Here is a 20,618-nt window from a genome sequence, read left to right on the forward strand (position 1 = left end):
CGTGGTGAACAAACGAGATGCCATAGGATGGCTTAGGTTGGGGCCGAATGGACGCAAGAGGATTCGGGGGAGGGTTTGTGATTAGATGGGATGAACTTCCGGATGGTTTCCTCAAGAACTTAGCCAAGGCTAGAGGTTGAAGAAGAAAGACATAAGGAAGAACTCGCTCTAGATCATCTTCTCTATTGATCTCAACAGGTTACAAGTTTCTCAGTACAAGTTCTTCTGTGTTCATGTGTCCGTCCGTAAGAGGGGCTGCCCCTCTCCTTATATAGGGGAGAGGTGGCTTACAGGGCAAGAAACCCTAATGGCATCTTTGACTAGACAAACTACTTTACAAAGCTACTTTAATCATAGAAGACACCGGAGTCCTCTTTAATCGGGGATGCCGACGTCCTCCGGCTTCTTTGACCGTCATCCTTCTATTTATCGTCAGCCCTTCGTCTAAAGTTACTTTGCTTAGCTCATCCTTGTCTTCTAGCTATGGAGAGAATCTTTGACCAGATCCTGCCGACCTGCTCTTCTTTCCGGTAACCCGGTGTCTTCTTATCCGGTTCCGGCATACCCCTCTTGGGGATACCGGCTTAGCCTCACTTAGCTAAGTTCTTATCTCTAAGTTCCGGTACGAACATTAAACCGGTATCTTGATGGCTCAAACCATCCGGTTTGGCATGCCTTTGGCATACCGGGGGTCATCCCCCCAACATTAGTCCCCGAAGCTGGTATAGTCTGGCGGATCCTATCCAACAGACCATGCCAGGTTCTTTTATTTTAGGATACCGGTTTAATCTATCCGGCCTTAGGCTTGGATCCGGCATCTTTGCCCAGGTCATCGCTATCTCTTCTTCTTAAGACATTATCCGGTGTCTTATCCTCCGGCATCTTAGTCATTAAACACTTCCTCGGCGACGTCGAGAATATCTCGGGCCCCGCGCCTGTCAGTGACATGCGCACTGTGGATCGACGCGCCAGTGTCAGGGGTCACTTCCCTTCGGCTTCTGCGCGCGCATTAACTGCTTCACAGCGAATCCCAACCGCTTCACTGGATCCGTGGGCACCTCCCCGTGGCTTATTACTTTTCGCGTGTATCACCGTGCCACGTGGCGGCCCGTGGAGCGAACCGTCGCGGCCCACGACCCAAACCGCCGAGGCCCAGCGGTTTTCGGCCCACATCTCCCTCTTCCTTTATAAGGGGGAACCGCTTCTCCTTCTTCCTTTCCTCGCATTCTCCAGTTCCTCGCGCACAAGTACTTCTCGCTCTCTGCGCCTCCGCCGCTCCGCTTCGCCGCCTGAGCTCCGCCGCCCAGCGAACCTTCGATACTGCTTCGCCGGACGTCGCCGGACTTCGTCGCGCGAAGAACTTCTGCAGCGCTTCTGCCCCGCCGCGGCATTGGTGCTTCTTCGAGCTTCTTCTCACCTCGCCGCCGACGGACTACCTCGCCGGCCTTTGGCTCGTCGCTCCTCCGGCGAACCTCTTCCTCAACTACTCCGCCGCCTCAGGTTAGGCTTAATCTGGATTTACTCCTCTTTCGCTTGCTTTCTAGATCTCGACTCGGTAGTGTATTTACTTCTTCTTTTTCTTGCTTTTTCTCTCTTTCGTAGATCTTCACGCGGGGGTGTCTTGTGGGATTCTTGTTTCTCTTCGTCAAATTCCATGTCTAGTATGGAATCCTCCTCTACTTCTTCTTCTGCGTCTTCCTCTGCTAGCCGGCGTAGCAGATCTTCCGACGGGCTTTCCGCCGATCTTGCCCGGATGGACGCCAAGTCCGGTAGCAATCGTTCATCCGGTAGCAATCATGCATCCGGTAGTTCTAGCGAAGGTTCCGGTATGGATTCTTCCGGTATCACCCGTGGGGCCTGGATGGGCTCCAACGTTACTAAGTTTGAGATTGACTGGCTATACCGGTCCAGGAGGATTCCGGAAGGAGTGACCTGCCGGCTTCCTCGCGACGAAATCAAACCGGTGCCCGAACCCGGTGAACGAGTCGTTTTTCTTGCTCACTTTGAGCGCGGCTTCGGCCTTCCTGCGTCCGATTTCTTCCGGCGCTTCCTTGATTTTTATCAACTTCAACCTCACCATCTCCCTGGCAACGCCATTTTTTACCTCTCTTGCTATGCCACCTTCATGGAGGCTTACATCGGCATTCGTCCCACTCGTGAGACGTTCGCCCGCTTCTTTGCTCTTCGGATCAATTCCGTTCAGGGCAAGAACATTCCTAAACCCAAACCCCCCGTTCAATGCGGGTCTTGCATCATCGGCTCCCGTCAAGGGAGCCCCTTTTTTAAGTTCTCCGGTCTCGAGTCATGCCGGCTATGGCAAGGGACCTTTTTCTATGTGAAGAACAAGGGCGCCCCGGACCTTATCAACCTGCCGCCCTTCAATCCGGCGCCGCCCACGAGGGCCAGCTGGAGCTACATTCCGAAGGACTCTCATATTGAGACCAACCGGATTATACGCTTTATGAGGCAATTGATGAAGGACACCAACATCTGCTCAGACGATATCATCCGCGCCTTTATCTCGCGCCGGGTGCTTCCGCTCAAGCGCCGCATGCACAAGATGAGCGAGATGTACGGTCCCGGTGATCCTACAAAGATCACCGGAATTCCCCTTAGCAAGAAGGACGTTGTCCTCAAGGCCGGCCAGATTTGCCGGACCGCCATGCCGGAGGATCGGGAATGGGGCCTTCGGCCTCTCGGTTCCACTAACCCCCGACCCAAGATGTAAGAAGTTACGCAACTCGGGTCGGCATACCGGTAACTTTTGCATTGTGATTAACCCCTTTTTATCTTTCTTGTTCTTTCAGGCCAAGGACCGTTTCCCCGGCATCGAATCTGACCGACGAGGCCCTGCCCAGAAGCGAGGTTTGGACAAGTTCGACCCCGACCCCGTCATCTATTGGAGGGATCTAAAGATGGGCAAGACCGCAGCCTCGCGCCTCGGCAGGTCTCCGCCGGAGCCCGCTGGTTCGTCCGACGACCTGACCATGCTTGAGGTAGTTTCTCTATTTGACTTCTCATATTTTACCATCGTCGTTCCTCTGTAGATCCTTCCTCAACCAACATCAACCCGCAGATTCACGAGCACGCCACCCCGCTGCAGGCCGAGGTTGGCCGGGAGTTCCTGGACAACCTCGTCGTCGGGGGCAAGAAGAACAAGACCCCGGCGTCGGATGCCGGGCCAAGCCAAGAGCCTCCGGCCAAACGCTTCCGGACCGAGCCTTTTGCCGGGAAGCAAGTAGGCACGAGGCGCTACAAGAGCAAACAGATGCCCACTTCCTCCGGGTAAGACCTGTTCCTTTGCTTTTCTTGTTCTTGCCAAGTCTTTTCCAACTGCTTTTTCCAATTCTTTCTATTTCTCCTTTTCAGCCCTGCGCTCAAGCTTGGGCCTAGGACTGAGGGCTCTGCCGGCTCCGCTGGAACCTCAACCCCTCCTCCTCGTTCAAGCCCGACACCATCTGGTGCCGGCAACATCTCTGCCTCCCCTCCGGGGGGCACTACAAGTTCGGGGCGCGCGGCCCCCAAATCTCCTGATCACCGCGCGGAGGAGGATCTTACCTCCCCTCCAGAGACTCAAGATACCGGCGCCAGCAACATCGGCGCCGAAGAAGAAGCTGCCGGGCGGTCGGAACCTTTGGTTCCTTCCGTCCAGAAAAAAAGAAGAAGAAGAAGAAGAAGAGTTTACGCTCTTCCCCCTCCAAGGCCGTGCCGGAAGCTTCCGTGCCGGCCTCCTCTACCTCAGCGCCAGAAGCTCCAGCGCCTGACGCCACGCCAACGCCGCCGCCGGAAACTCCTGTCCCTGAGGCGACGCCAACACCTCCGCCGAGCCAGGGACTTCCCGCAACCACGCCGATGCCGCCGCCGGCAGCCCCCAAGACCACTAAGCGCCTCAAGCCGGGGGAGTCGCGCGGAAAGGCCGTGGAGGCGCTCAGCGGCTCGCGGTCCTTGGTGCTGCACGTCGGGCCCGCCGCCGCCGCGGTCTCGGAGAAACCTTCCGGCCTCCTGGGCCGGATCGTTGAGCTCAAGCGCGAGGGCAAGGAGCTGGGGCACCTTCTCCCCTACGCCGAGAAGTGGAACGCGGCGGACATCTCCGCCGCCACGAAGGGCTTGGGGAAGGACCGCCTTCCGGCGCCGGATCCGGCTGGGCCGCGGTCCACTGAAGAACACTTCATGCGACTCAAGCGAGCCGTGAAGGAGTTCGACGAGTGCACGGTACGACGCCACCGAGCAATGTCGTGGTAAGTTTCTCCAATCTCCTTGTAATTTTTGCTGATGCCGGTTTGTTTCTTTCCGGATCTTGTCTATCCTCCCAGTCCCCGAGTTTCGTGTTGAGAGCGCAGCTCTTAGCGCGAAACTTTAACTAGAAAGGCGCAAAACCGGCATAGCCAGTCCCCGAGTTTCGGGTTAAGATCTTCGCTCTTAGCGCGGAACTTTAACTAGAAAAGCGCAAAACCGGCATAGCCAGTCCCCGAGTTTCGGGTTAAGATCTTTATTCTTAGCGCGAAACTTTAACTAGAAAAGCGCAAAACCGGCATAGCCAGTCCCCGAGTTTCGGGTTAAGATCTTTATTCTTAGCGCGAAACTTTAACTAGAAAAGCGCAAAACCGGCATAGCCAGTCCCCGAGTTTCGGGTTAAGATCTTTATTTTTCCTTTCTCATAATTATCTTCCTTTGAACAGAGCACCGCTGATGCCCGGAAGCTGCTCTTTGAGGAGCTTCTGTGGGAGCACCGAGATCTTGCTGAGGCCCACAGCCACTGCCAAGGTTTGTTTTCTTCTTCCGGCATCTTTTCACCGAGAACTTTTCCTCTTTCCTTGTTACTTACTAGCTTTTCGCGTAACAGCTATTCCGGAAGCCTCCCTTGAGGCCCTCAAGGTCCAGGTTGCCGCACTCCAAGGTACCCTTTTTGTTTTCCGGTTAACTTGCTTTCTCCGCATCGTATTGTGTGAGCGCAATTTTGCTAACACTTGCTTTCCGATTTTTAGCTGAGAAGGAAAAACTTGTCCATAAGCACCAGGAGGAGCTAAGCGCCCAGCAGACCCGCTACGGGGAGCTCAAGCGTCAGCATGATACTATAATAAGTATATCGGGTTCATCAAAAAGAAAATTATCTCGGGTCATGCTGGCGCGTAGTTGACGTGGGAGTTAGAAATCTTTGTGGTGTAGCTTTTCTTCAGTTCCCCGGCAACGGCGCCAGAAAAGTAGCTTGATACGCGTACAGCATGCGTCCGTTGGGAACCCCAAGAGGAAGGTGTGATGCGTACAGCAGCAAGTTTTCCCTCAGTAAGAAACCAAGGTTTATCGAACCATTATGAGCCAAGAAGCACGTCGAAGGTTGATGGCGGCGGGATGTAGTGTGGCGCAACACCAGGGATTCCGGCGCCAACGTGGAACCTGCACAACACAACCAAAGTACTTTGCCCCAACGAAACAGTGAGGTTGTCAATCTCACCGGCTTGCTGTAACAAAGGATTAGATGTATACTGTGGATGATGATTGTTTGCAGAAAACGAGTAGAACAAGTATTGCGATAGATTGTATTCGATGTAAAAGAATGGACCGGGGTCCACAGTTCACTAGAGGTGTCTCTCCCATAAGATAAATAGCATGTTGGGTGAACAAATTACAGTCGGACAATTGACAAATAGAGAGAGCATAACAATGCACATACATGATATGATAAGTATTGTGAGATTTAATTGGGCATTACGACAAAGTACATAGACCGCTATCCAACATGCATCTATGCCTAAAAAGTCCACCTTCGAGGTTATCATCCGAACCCCTTCCGGTATAAAGTTGCAAACAACGAGACAATTGCATTAAGTATGGTGCGTAATGTAATCAATAACTACATCCTCGGACATAGCATCAATGTTTTATCCCTAGTGGCAACAAGCACATCCACAACCTTAGAACTTTCCGTCACTTTCCCAGATTTAATGGAGGCATGAACCCACTATCGAGCATAAATACTCCCTCTTGGAGTTAAGAGTAAAAACTTGGCCGGAGCCTCTACTAATAACGGAGAGCATGCAAGATCATAAACAACACATAGGTAATAGATTGATAATCAACATAACATAGTATTCTCTATCCATCGGATCCCAACAAACACAACATATAGAATTACAGATAGATGATCTTGATCATGTTAGGCAGCTCACAAGATCCGACAATGAAGCACATAAGGAGAAGACGACCATCTAGCTACTACTATGGACCCATAGTCCAGGGGTGAACTACTCACTCATCACTCCGGAGGCGACCATGGCGGTGAAGAGTCCTCCGGGAGATGATTCCCCTCTCCGGCAGGGTGCCGGAGGCGATCTCCTGAATCCCCCGAGATGGGATTGGCGGCGGCGGCGTCTCTGGAAGGTTTTCCGTATCGGGGCTCTCGGTACTGGGGGTTTCGCGACGAAGGCTTTAAGTAGGCGGAAGGGCAACGCGGGGGGCCACACGAGGGCCCCACACACCAGGGCCGCGCGGCCAAGACCTGGGCCGCGCCGCCCTGTTGTGGCGGCGCCTCGTGGCCCCACTTCCTTTCCCCCTCGGTCTTCTGGAAGCTTCATGCAAAAATAGGACCCTGGGCATTGATTTCGTCCAATTCCGAGAATATTTCCTTACTAGGATTTCTGAAACCAAAAACAGCAGAAAATAGCAACTGGCTCTTCGGCATCTTGTTAATAGGTTAGTGCCGGAAAATGCATAAATACGACATATAATGTGTATAAACATGTAGATATCATCAATAATGTGGCATGGAACATAATAAATTATCGATACGTCGGAGATGTATCAGCATCCCCAAGCTTAGTTCCTGCTCGTCCCGAGCAGGTAAACGATAACAAAGATAATTTCTGGAGTGACATGCCATCATAACCTTGATCATACTATTGTAAGCATATGTAATGAATGCAGCGATCAAAACAATGGTAATGACATGAGTAAACAAATGAATCATAAAGCAAAGACTTTTCATGAATATTACTTCAAGACAAGCATCAATAAGTCTTGCATAAGAGTTAACTCATAAAGCAATAAATCAAAGTAAAGGTATTGAAGCAACACAAAGGAAGATTAAGTTTCAGCGGTTGCTTTCAACTTATAACATGTATATCTCATGGATATTGTCAATGTAAAGTAATATAACAAGTGCAATATGCAAGTATGTAGGAATCAATGCACAGTTCACACAAGTGTTTGCTTCTTGAGGTGGAGAGAGATAGGTGAACTGACTCAACATAAAAGTAAAAGAAAGGCCCTTCGCAGAGGGAAGCATTGATTGCTATATTTGTGCTAGAGCTTTGGTTTTAAAAACAAGAAACAATTTTGTCAACGGTAGTAATAAAGCATATGTATCATGTAAATTATATCTTACAAGTTGCAAGCCTCATGCATAGTATACTAATAGTGCCCGCACCTTGTCCTAATTAGCTTGGATTACCGGGATTATCGCAATACACATGTTTTAACCAAGTGTCACAAAGGGGTACCTCTATGCCGCCTGTACAAAGGTCTAAGGAGAAAGCTCGCATTTGGATTTCTCGCTTTTGATTATTCTCAACTTAGACATCCATACCGGGACAACATAGACAACAGATAATGGACTCCTCTTTAATGCATAAGCATGTAGCAACAATTAATGTTCTCATATGAGATTGAGGATATATGTCCAAAACTGAAACTTCCACCATGATTCATGGCTTTAGTTAGCGGCCCAATGTTCTTCTCTAACAATATGCATGCTCTAACCATTAAATGAGTGGTAAATCTCCCTTACTTCAGTACAAGACGGACATGCATAGCAACTCACATGATATTCAACAAAGAGTAGTTGATGGCGTCCCCGAGAACATGGTTATCGCACAACAAGCAACTTAATAAGAGATAAAGTGCATAAGTACATATTCAATACCACAATAGTTTTTAAGCTATTTGTCCCATGAGCTATATATTGCAAAGGTAAAGGATAGAAATTTTAAAGGTAGCACTCAAGCAATTTACTTTGGAATGGCTGAGAAATACCATGTAGTAGGTAGGTATGGTGGACACAAATGGCATAGTGGTTGGCTCAAGGATTTTGGATGCATGAGAAGTATTCCCTCTCGATACAAGGTTTAGGCTAGCAAGGTTATTTGAAACAAACACAAGGATGAACCGGTGCAGCAAAACTCACATAAAAGACATATTGTAAACATTATAAGACTCTACACCGTCTTCCTTGTTGTTCAAAACTCAATACTAGAAATTATCTAGACTTTAGAGAGACCAAATATGCAAACCAAATTTTAGCAAGCTCTATGTATTTCTTCATTAATGGGTGCAAAGTATATGATGCAAGAGCTTAAACATGAACACAACAATTGCCAAGTATCAAATTATTCAAGACATTTTAGAATTACTACATGTAGCATTTCCCGATTCCAACCATATAACAATTTAACGAAGAAGATTCAACCTTCGCCATGAATACTATGAGTAAAGCCTAAGGACATATTTGTCCATATGCAACAGCGGAGCGTGTCTCTCTCCCACACAATGAATGCTAGGATCCATTTTATTCAAACAAAACAAAAACAAAAACAAACCGACGCTCCAAGCAAAGCACATAAGATGTGATGGAATAAAAATATAGTTTCGGGGAGGAACCCGATAATGTTGTCGATGAAGAAGGGGATGCCTTGGGCATCCCCAAGCTTAGACGCTTGAGTCTTATTAGAATATGCAGGGGTGAACCACCGGGGCATCCCCAAGCTTAGAGCTTTCACTCTCCTTGATCATATTGTATCATCTCCCTCTCTTGATCCTTGAAAACTTCCTCCACACCAAACTCGAAACAACTCATTAGAGGGTTAGTGCATAATAAAAATTCACATGTTCAGAGGTGACACAATCATTCTTAACACTTTTGGACATTGCACAAAGCTACTGGACATTAATGAAACAAAGAAATTCATCCATCATAGCAAAAGAGGCAATGCGAAATAAAAGGCAGAATCTGTCAAAACAGAACAGTCCGTAAATATGGATTTTATTGAGGCACCAGACTTGCTCAAATGAAAATGCCCAAATTGAATGAAAGTTGCGTACATATCTGAGGATCACGCACGTAAATTGGCATATTTTTCTGAGCTACCTACAGAGAGGAAGGTCGAAATTCGTGACAGCAAAGAAATCTGTTTCTACGCAGTAATCCAAATCTAGTATGAACCTTACTATCAACGACTTTACTTGGCACAACAATGCACAAAACTAAGATAAGGAGAGGTTGCTACAGTAGTAAACAACTTCCAAGACTCAAATATAAAATAAAAATACTGTAGTAAAAACATGGGTTGTCTCCCATAAGCGCTTTTCTTTAACGCCTTTCAGCTAGGCGCAGAAAGTGTGTATCAAGTGTTATCAAGAGATGAAGCATTGACAGCGGGGTTTGGAGTTTTCTCAACCATGCATAGTATTTTGGATACATAGGTTTCAGCGGCTCCCTTTTCATTAGTCTTGGGCTTGCTACTCTCATCAAACAAATTTTCAGGAACAAGCCAAGCATAATTATCATCTAGAGCTTCATGCATCGCTAGGAGCTTACATGGTATTGGTGCTTTAATCTCCCCACCATCATTAACACTATTACTGTACTTAATTCTATCCATATCCATTTTTTCAAGTGTTCTTTTAAAATCGGTGATCGTACCAAGCCTCTCATGCTTACTAAAAACTTTTCTAGCTTCTTTAGCTATATCTCGCAAATTCTCGCACTAAGACTTTTAGAACAAAATCTCTCTTCTCTCCCCGCTCCATATCAGAAAGTGTAAGAAACATGTGTTGTATCATGGGGTTGAGACTAATAAATCTAGCTTCCATCATGCGTACCAAACAAACAGAGGCATCTTCATAAGTAGGGACAGCTTTTGCAAGGGGTATATCTTTAAGATCTTCATTCATACTAACATGGGTGAAAAATTCTTCTATATTATCTCTTCCAATTATAGACCCTTGTCCCACAGGTATATCTTTTACAGTAAAATTAAAAGGAAACATGTTGAAATAAGTAAGCAAATGCAAGTAACTAATTTTTTGTGTTTTTGATATAGAGTGCAAGACAGTAAATAAAGTAAAGCTAGCAACTAATTTTTTTGTGTTTTGATATAATGCAGCAAACAAGAAAGTAAATAAAATAAAGCAAGACAAAAACAAAGTAAAGAGATTGGATTGTGGAGACTCCCCTTGCAGCGTGTCTTGATCTCCCCGGCAACGGCGCCAGAAAAGTATTTGTTGGCGCGTAGTTGACGTGGGAGTTAGAAATCTTTGTGGTGTAGCTTTTCTTCAGTTCCCCGGCAACGGCGCCAGAAAAGTAGCTTGATACGCGTACAGCACGCGTCCGTTGGGAACCCCAAGAGGAAGGTGTGATGCGTACAGCAGCAAGTGTTTTCCCTCAGTAAGAAACCAAGGTTTATCGAACCAGTAGGAGCCAAGAAGCACGTCGAAGGTTGATGGCGGCGGGATGTAGTGCGGCGCAACACCAGGGATTCCGGCGCCAACGTGGAACCTGCACAACACAACCAAAGTACTTTGCCCCAACGAAACGAGTGAGGTTGTCAATCTCACCGGCTTGCTGTAACAAAGGATTAGATGTATAGTGTGGATGATGATTGTTTGCGAGAAAACAAGTAGAACAAGTATTGCGATAGATTGTATTCGAGTGTAAAAGAATGGACCGGGGTCCACAGTTCACTAGAGGTGTCTCTCCCATAAGATAAATAGCATGTTGGGTGAACAAATTACAGTCGGGCAATTGACAAATAGAGAGAGCATAACAATGCACATACATGATATGATAAGTATTGTGAGATTTAATTGGGCATTACGACAAAGTACATAGACCGCTATCCAGCATGCATCTATGCCTAAAAAGTCCACCTTCGAAGTTATCATCCGAACCCCTTCCGAGTATTAAGTTGCAAACAACGGACAATTGCATTAAGTATGGTGCGTAATGTAATCAATAACTACATCCTCGGACATAGCATCAATGTTTTATCCCTACCGGCAACAAGACATCCACAACCTTAGAACTTTCTCGTCACTCGTCCCGATTTAATGGAGGCATGAACCCACTATCGAGCATAAATACTCCCTCTTGGAGTTAAGAGTAAAAACTTGGCCGCAGCCTCTACTAATAACGGAGAGCATGCAAGATCATAAACAACACATAGGTAATAGATTGATAATAAACATAACATAGTATTCTCTATCCATCGGATCCCGACAAACACAACATATAGAATTACAGATAGATGATCTTGATCATGTTAGGCAGCTCACAAGATCCGACAATGAAGCACATAAAGAGAAGACGACCATCTAGCTACTGCTATGGACCCATAGTCCAGGGGTGAACTACTCACTCATCACTCCGGAGGCGACCATGGCGGTGAAGAGTCCTCCGGGAGATGATTCCCCTGTCCGGCAGGGTGCCGGAGGCGATCTCCTGAATCCCCCGAGATGGGATTGGCGGCGGCGGCGTCTCTGGAAGGTTTTCCGTATCGTGGCTCTCGGTACTGGGGGTTTCGCGACGAAGGCTTTAAGTAGGCGGAAGGGCAACGCGGGGGGCCACACCAGGGCCGCGCGGCCAAGACCTGGGCCGCGCCGCCTTGTTTTGGCGGTGCCTCGTGGCCCCACTTCCTTTCCCCCTCGGTCTTCTGGAAGCTTCGTGCAAAAATAGGACCCTGGGCGTTGATTTCGTCCAATTCCGAGAATATTTCCTTACTAGGATTTCTGAAACCAAAAACTGCAGAAAACAAGAATCGGCTCTTCGGCATCTCGTTAATAGGTTAGTGCCGGAAAATGCATAAATACGACATATAATGTGTATAAAACATGTAGATATCATCAATAATGTGGCATGGAACATAAGAAATTATCGATACGTCGGAGACGTATCAGGTCACAACCACGTGGGGTCAAGGTGAGGGAAAGTTGGTCAATACCTCGGAATCTGTTACCACTATATCCCCGCCCCAAGTTCTAATGAGCAAGTGCGATTATTTTTTTTACTCCGTAGAAGGGAAATAGTGGTTCCTCTCCCCCGGAAACATATGCCCCGCATCTCCACCTCCTAGTATCGTAGTACTACTGCATCTTCTCCAAAAAACCCTCTTCTATCTCTTTCTCCCATTCACCCCTCTCTCCCTTGCATTAGATTACCGACTCCAATGAAGCAGAAGCGTAAGGTTGAGGAGATTCCTGATTGCTACCACCAGTCCATGGGGTGGGGCAACCTCCACTACCCACTGGTGGAGAACATAGCCGAGCGGGCGGATATCCTCGGCACTGGTCGCCTCGCTCGAGGCATGATCGGCATGCGGCATGCCATCCGCGGAGCGCATAAGGTTCCGTTCGGTGTACCGAGCCTGCTCCACGGCGACCCCGAGACATGGCCAGACGACCGCGACAATACTGTAAGAGTATTTATTTATTTACTCATCTCGTTTCAGCTTGTGTTTTTTCAATCAATTTTTCTTACTGCCAAACATCATGCATATATTTAGACTCAACATCATCACCTAATTTGGGAGTACTGTAAGGTTTGCTGCCTTCACTATGCACATGTACTCTTCGGAATTGCTTTATTTATCCATTGCATCTGTGCGTCAGTTCTGCACAATCCGCTCTTCATTCTGTCGAATACCTTGCATGCATAGACAATTTTAAAACAAATCCTATTTGCAGGGCATTCACGCGTTGCTGATGCCATTAGACAAGCCGACAGTTCCAGCATTTATCCATACCAAGGAGGAACTGGATGGACATGGACCCATGCACTGGGTGGGTTGTAACGGCGACTGGGTGGCATTTGTCCAGCAGGACGGGCACTTGACGATCCGCAACATATACATATCAGATACTATTATACCTCTTCCATCTCTGCAAGATGCAGGAATTTCTTTGGGCCCTACTCGTGAATGGTGGAATGCCAGCCCACCATTCCTCTTCAAATACAAAATAGATAAAAGTTTGGAACTGCTCAAAGTACGGATCGTCAAGAGGCCGTACAAAGATGATCTAGCAGGGCCATGGCATTACGAGGTAATCGTTGTATTTGACTACTTGATCGCTATCCTACAAGCGCCCCTAGAAAAGGAGTGGAAGATCCTGGGAAACCCCAAATTCTTTGAAGGAACCAGCTATGTCGATGCCATGGGCATTCCTGGATATGGTACAAGTTCACACCTGCATCGTGTATACGCAGTTACATATCCGTATGGAGATGTTCTGGTTTGGGAACCATATACCTGGGGTGAGTCTTTGTTTTATGTCTTAACTAGTAAATGGCATGCTGCACATGTTGGACCAATTACGATTCACAATACTGATGTAAGTTGCGTTCTAAATGTTGTTCAAACTTTCAATACAACTAGTAATTTGGTTATACCATCAAAATAAGTGTGAGCATACAGTTTAGAAATATGAACAAAAAATTGGAACCTTTCTTAATCACTATCAAGTGGGACGTGTGATATCGGTGTGAGACTGCTCTGATTTTTCTTCATAATGGAAACATGACGGTTCTAGAAACACGTGGACACTGGTGTGGTATTTTTTTCACGCGAATACCTCTAATCCCAACCGTTAGATTTTGGACACCAACAGTTGGAATTGCTGCTACATGTCTTGTTCAAAACTGGTGCCTTATAGTAGTAGAAGATAGAAGATAGAAGATAGAAGAGAAGAGATAATTTACAGTGTAGTTCCTACTTGCTGCATTGTGGTTGATCTTTGTGCATTGCAGGGACACATGCAGCCCCGCGTCTCATTGACGCCCCTGTCATTGAAGATGAAGAAGCAGAAGCGGCTGCAATTTTGGCTCAAATCGAGGGAGATGCTGTCATGGAAGATGATGAAGAAAATGTGGCTCAAGGCGATGGAGGTGCCGATGAAGATAATGATGCTGATGTAGAAGAATTAGAAGAAGAAGAATTAGAAGAAGAAGAATTAGAAGAAGACGAATTAGATGAAGAAGAATTAGATGATGAAGAATTAGATAATGATGGTGATAATCATAATGATGAAGATGAAGATGTATTTCTTGGATTTTCTGACCAGCGCACTTGGTTCCTGGCACCAATGAGAGCAGAGTCCATTACTGGTGAATCTGATCTCGCGTGGATTCAGGTTAAGGGTTATCGGCCCATCCTCGGTCCTCCAATATTACATATGGGTAACAAGCTGAGGTCTTATCCTTTGGTACGGTGCTACGTTTTCTTGAGATCTGCCCATACCTTGGACACTGTAGAAGAGGCAAGGTGGGAAAGATTGAACAATTTGAAGGGGCATTCTTTATTTCTTGGACTCAATCACCCAATTTTCATGCTACCCCCGCCAATCGACGCAGAGGCTGCAGAACCAGATTTCCAATTGTTCAAACCTGACCGTGTCTTTGCTACCCACAATCGCGCCCGTGATACATGGATACGTCCAAGGCCAAATTGGTGCAGAATGCACGTCAATGGAGGTCCTGCCATAGGCTCAAGATTGCAGTACAAAAAAGAGAAGATTGAACATAGAGCTGAAGCACCCATGTGGTTCGTCCCAACACTTCCACCTGTTTTTCCTTGAGAAATAAGAGACGGATGGTGACCTTATTTTATAGAGAAAACATAGTGTTCGTGAGCTTAACCTCATGAACATTCGCTGTTCGGTTTTTGGTGAAATCAAAATTTTGCAGAGATGAAGATCTTTGTTTGAATCCCGTGCTGAACATATTTTTCACAAATTAGCTACCCGTATTGTGATGAATACATGCTGGTTCGTTGTTTGGTGCAGTAGCAGACATGAAGATCTTTGTCCTGAATACCACAATGGACATCTTTTTTTCTTCAAAAATTAGCTAAGCTCGCGCTATTAGGCGCAAATGCCTAAGAGATTTGGTGCTCTTGGGCACCGAGTGCTCCTGCTATTTTAGAAAAAATAAAAAACATATTTATGTGTTTAAAAAAATTAGAAAACAAATCATGGTGTAGCTAATGAATTGTCCCATAAGCGTGCAAAATTTCAGTTTCAAATACAAAAAATTCTGGGCTACACAAAAATAACAAACGTGTGGATCCGGGTATGCATATTTCAGCATCTCCAAATTTCAACAGATTTTGTCTTTTTTGTGTAGTCTACAATATAAAGAATTTCATATTAAAATTTTACACGCTTGTAGGTTACTTTATTTATTATGTCTGCATTTATTTCCAGATTTTTTTGAAACAAATATGTATGATTTTTGATTTTTTTTAAACAGCAGGAGCACTGGTGCCCATGAGCCAAAGACACTTTTCGCAAATGCCTTCAGTAAAGGAACGGATGGTGACCTTATTTTATAGAGAAACCATAGTGTTCATGAAGTTAACGTCATGAACACACGCTGTTCGGTTTTTGGTGAAATCAAAATTTAGCAGAGATGAAGATCTTTGTTTGAATCCCGTGATGAACACATTTTTCCTAAATTAGCTACCCGTATTGTGATGAATACATGCTGGTCTGTTTTTTGGTGGAGTAGCGGACATGAAGATCATTGTTTTGAATACCACGCCGGACATCTTTTTTTCTTCAAAAATTAGCTAAGCTCGCGCTATTAGGCGCAAATGACTTCAGTAACGATCAGGGTTCCAGCGCTGCTCCATGTACCACATATTTTTTTGGTAAGGGTACCCCTATGTACCACCTTACCAATAAAAAGTTCTCAAAAAAACCTTACCAATAGAAAAAGGGCACGTCTAGCGAGCACGCGCGTGCTCGTTGGTTAATCTTGGCACACCCTTAAATAAGGAAAATTCATGCCCCATCCTCCAAAAGATATAAAAGAAAAGATTATGTACACGGTGGTAAGTGTACCGAAGGAAAGGCGTGAAATAATTTAGATTAATTTTCCTTTATAAATGTTCAAAATCGTATAATTTTGCACAAGATGTCGAAATTAAGATCCGCTTTCACTTTTGAATTTCTTGCGGTGAGCTCTTCAAAACTAGATCTCATTTCTATGTATTTTGATAAAGTTTTTTCTAAAGCAACTTCTACGTGCGACAAAGCAATTATAATGCAAGACGATGCAACTTTAGTGCGGGACGAAGCAACTTTGCTGCACAGCGTAAATCTACATTCACAATGAAAGTTGCATCGCTGGATGCCAAAGTTGCTCATCCATACATCAAAATTTATTCGGTGGACACCAAAGTTGCTTTGATGGACGCCAAAATTAGACCATCACAAACCAAATTTGCTCTCTCGAGTACCAAAGTTGCTCTGCAGGACACTAAATTTGCTCGGTCGGACGCCAAAGTTGCTCTGCAAGGTTAAAAAACTACGTCGCCGGGCGCCAAAGTTGCTATGCAGGGCACTTAAGTTCCTTCGTCACACATTGAAAATGCTCCGATTGACACCAAAATTGTTGTCGGGCATCAAAGTTGTGACTTCGTGTACCCAAAAGTGCATATGTTAGTTGCATATCAAAGTTGCTTTGTCACATACCAAAGTTATTTTGCTGCATAACAAAATTGCTTTGTCGCGCATCAAAGTTGCTTGTTTAAAAAATTCGTCGAAACATATGAAAATGTGGTCTAGTTTCGAAGCTCTCGTCGTGGGGATTGTAGAAGTGAAAACGGATTGTAATTCCGCCGCACGGTTTAAAAGTTACATTTTTTCAGAAAACGGCACCTGATATCAGATAGCTTACGCATCAGTTGTGCCCGGGACGTACGTCTGGCACGCGCCCGCCGGTTAGATTTCAGGATAGAAAAAAGTACTCGTACTGTACGGCAATCTACATGGTAATTTACGTGGGCCTACTAGCTCAAGAGATAACGGCCCAATACCTGCGTCCTCATCATTGAAATGCGGCCAGAGATCGAAAGAAAAAAATAATCCAAGAAAGGAAACATTTATTCTACATAGAGGATGACATGTGGGACCTATTTTGCAGCAGTGTCCTCAACGTTGACAAGGCGGCAGGGGATCGAAAGAAACGGCAAAGTAGCCCGAAATCAGGGGTCAAATATAAATTCGAGAAAGGAAACGTTTATTCAACAGTCAGGCTGACATGTGGGACCTATCTTGCAGCCGCGGCCACAACATTTATCATTCAGAGAGGATGACATGTGGGACCCACGAACCAGCATCGTTCTCGACGTTTCTCAAAGGGGGCAGGAGATCGAAAGAAAAAGGCAAGTAGCTCGAAATCAGGTGTCCAAAAAAATCCAAGAAAGGAAAGGTTTATCGCACATAGATGCTGACATATTGGACCCAATTTGCAGCAGCGTCATCAACGTTTCAAAGGCGGTGGAGCTCGAAAGAAAAAGGCAAATAGCCTGAAATTAGGGGTCAAAAATAAATCCAAGCAAAAGAAACTTTTATCGTACAAAGAGGCTGACATGTGGGACCCATGAGCCAGCAGCGTCCTCAACGTTTCTAAGGCGGCAGGCAATCGAAAAAAGGCAAATAGCCAGAAATTATGGGTCAAAAATAAAGTAGCCATAAATTAGGGGAAAAAACTCCAAGAAAAGAAAGTTTATTGTACATAGAGGATGACATGCGGGTCCCAAGGCGGCAGCTTACTCAACGTTTCCAAGGCGGCAGGGGAACAAAAGAAAAAGGAAATAGCCAAAAATCAGAGGGTGAAAAAAAATCCAAGAAAAGAAACTTTTATAGTTCATAGAGGATGACATGCGGGTCCCACGAGGCAGCAGCGTCCTCAACGTTTCCAAGGCGGCACAGGACCAAAAGAAAAAGAATGTATCCCCGCTGGGGCTGCATGGCCATCTGGGCTTTCTAACCCGCCGGACGCCTTTTGACTCGTACAATTTCAGCCCACTCCAAAAACAGGAAAGTCCTATGCTTCGCAAAAACAAAACAAAAACAAGGAGATTCAACATATTAGTTTGTTTACGTAAAAATAAAGATATAATTTATCCGTTTGCAATAGCTCACAGCGAAATACACTGTTTATTGTCTGCAAAATAAACAAGATATCACATGTTTCTTGTACGGGGAGGCCGACATCGGGACCCATGAGCCAGCAGCGTCGTCAAAGTTTTAAAGGCGGCAGGGGATCGAAAGAAAAAATAAATCAAAAATCAGTTGGTAAAAAAATCGAAGAAAAGAAACATTTATCGTTCTGAGGGGATTGACATGCGGGACCCATGTGGCAGCAGCATCCTCAACGTTTCCAAGGTGGCACGGGATCCAAAAAAAGGCAAAATAGCCAGAAATTAGGGGTCAAAATAACTCCAAGAAAAGAATTGTTTATCGTTCATAGAGGCTGACATGCGGGACCCATGAGCCGGCAGCGTCCCCAACGTGTTAAAGGCGGCAGGAGATCGAAAGACAAAGGCCAAAAATCAGTTGGTAAAAAATCCAAGAAAAGAAACATTTACCGTTCTGAGAGGCTGACATGCGGGACCCATGAGGCGAGCAGCATCCTCAACGATTCCAAGGCGGCAGGGGATCAAAAGGGGTCAAAAATAAATCCATCATAGGAAACTTTTATTGTTCATAGAGGATGTGGGACCGACCAGCCAGTAGCGTCCTCATCGTTTCAAAGGGGGCAGGAGATCAAAAGAAAACGGCAAATAGCCAGAAATTAGGGGCAAAAAATAAATCCAATGAAGGACACTTTTATTGTTCATAGAGTATGACATGCGGGACCCATGAGCCAGTAGCTTCCTCAACGTTTCTAAGGCGGCATGAGATCGAAATGAAAAGGAAAGTGACCAAATATCTTGAGCCAAAAATAATCTAAGGAAAGAAACTTTATTGTGCATAGAGAATGACATGCGGGTCCCATTTTGCAGCACCGGTCCGAAGGTTTCAAAGTCGGCATTAGATCGAAAGAAAAAGACAAGTGCCAAATATCAGGAGCCAAAAATAATCCAAGAAAAGAAACTTCTATTGTACATAGAGGATGACATGCGGGTCCCATTTTGCAGCCGCGGTCTCAATGTTTCCAAGGCGGCACATGACCAAAAGAAAAAGGAAGTAGCCAGAAATAAGGGTGTCAAAAAATCCAAGAAAAGGAATATTTCAATTGGGCTGCTTCTGGCCATCTGGGCCTTCAAACTATCCCGCTGGACGCCTTTTGATTCGTACAATTTCAGCCCATTCCAAAACAGGAAAGTCCTATGCCTCGCAAAAACAAAAAAAACAAGGAGATTCAACATATAAGTTTGTTTATGTAAAAATAAAGATTTAATTTATCCCTTTGCAATAGCTCAGAGCAAAATACATTGTTTATTGTCTGCAAAATAATCAAGATATCACATGTTTCTTATACGGGGAGGCTGACATCGGGGACCCATGCGCCAGCAGCGTCGTCAACGTTTTAAAGGCGGCAGGGATGGAAAGAAAAAATAAACCAAAAATCTGTTGGTACAAAATCCAAGAAAAGAAACATTTTCGTTCTGAGAGGATAACATGCGGGACCCATGAGGCAGCAGCATCCTCAGCGTTTAATGTTAGAGGCTGACATGTGGGACCCGTGAGCCAGCAGCGTCCTCAACGTTTTAAAGGCGGCAGGAGATCGAAAGAAAAAATAAGCCAAAAATCATTTGGTATTCAAAATCCAAGAAAATAAACATTTACCGTTCTGAGAGGATGACATGCGGGACCCATGAGGCAGCAAGCATCCTCAACGATTCCAAGGCGGCAGGGGATCAAAAGAAAAAAAGGAAATATCCAGAAATTAATTAGGGGTTCAAAATAAATCCATCAAAGGAAAGTTTTATTGTTCATAGAGGATGGCATGTGGGACCGACCTGCCAACAACGTTCTCATCGTTTCAAAGGGGGCAGGAGATCAAAAGAAAAAGGCAAGTAGCCAGAAATTAGGGGTAAAAAATAACTCCAAGAAAGGAAACTTTTATTGTTCGTAGAGGATGACATGCGGGACCCATGAGCCAGCAGCTTACTTAAAGTTTCAAAGGCGGCATGAGATCGAAAGAAAAAGGCAAGTGACAAAATATCAGGAGCCAAAGATAATCCAAGAAAAGAAACTTTATTTACATAGAGGATGACATGCGGGTCCCATTTTGCAGCAGCGGTCCCAACGTTTCAAATGCGGCTTGAGATCAAAAGAAAAAGAAAGTAGCCAGAAATTAGGGGGTCAAAAAAATTCCAAGAAAATAAAGTTGATGGACATAGAGGATGACATGCGGGTCCCATGAGCTAGCAGCTTACTCAACGTTTCCAAGGCGGCAGGGGATCAAAAGAAAAAGGAAATAGCCAAAAATCAGAGGGTGAAAAAAAACAAAGAAAATGAACTTTTATAGTACATAGAGGATGACATGCGGGTCCCATGAGCCAGCAGGTTCCTCAACGTTTCAAACGTGGCATGAGATCGAAAGAAAAAGGCAAGTGACCAAATATCGGGAGCCAAAAATAATTCAAGAAAAGAAACTTGATTGTACATAGAGGATGACATGCGGGTCCCATTTAGCGAGCAGCGGTATCACCGTTTGAGAGGCTGCGCGGGATCGAAAGAAAAAGGCAAGTGACCAAATATCGGAGCCAAAAATAATCCAAGAAAAGAAATTTTATTGTACGTAGAGGATGACATGCGGGTCCCATTTTGCAGCGAGC

This window comes from Lolium rigidum, chromosome 1 (assembly GCF_022539505.1).
Source record: "Lolium rigidum isolate FL_2022 chromosome 1, APGP_CSIRO_Lrig_0.1, whole genome shotgun sequence".
Classification (NCBI taxonomy): domain Eukaryota; kingdom Viridiplantae; phylum Streptophyta; class Magnoliopsida; order Poales; family Poaceae; genus Lolium; species Lolium rigidum.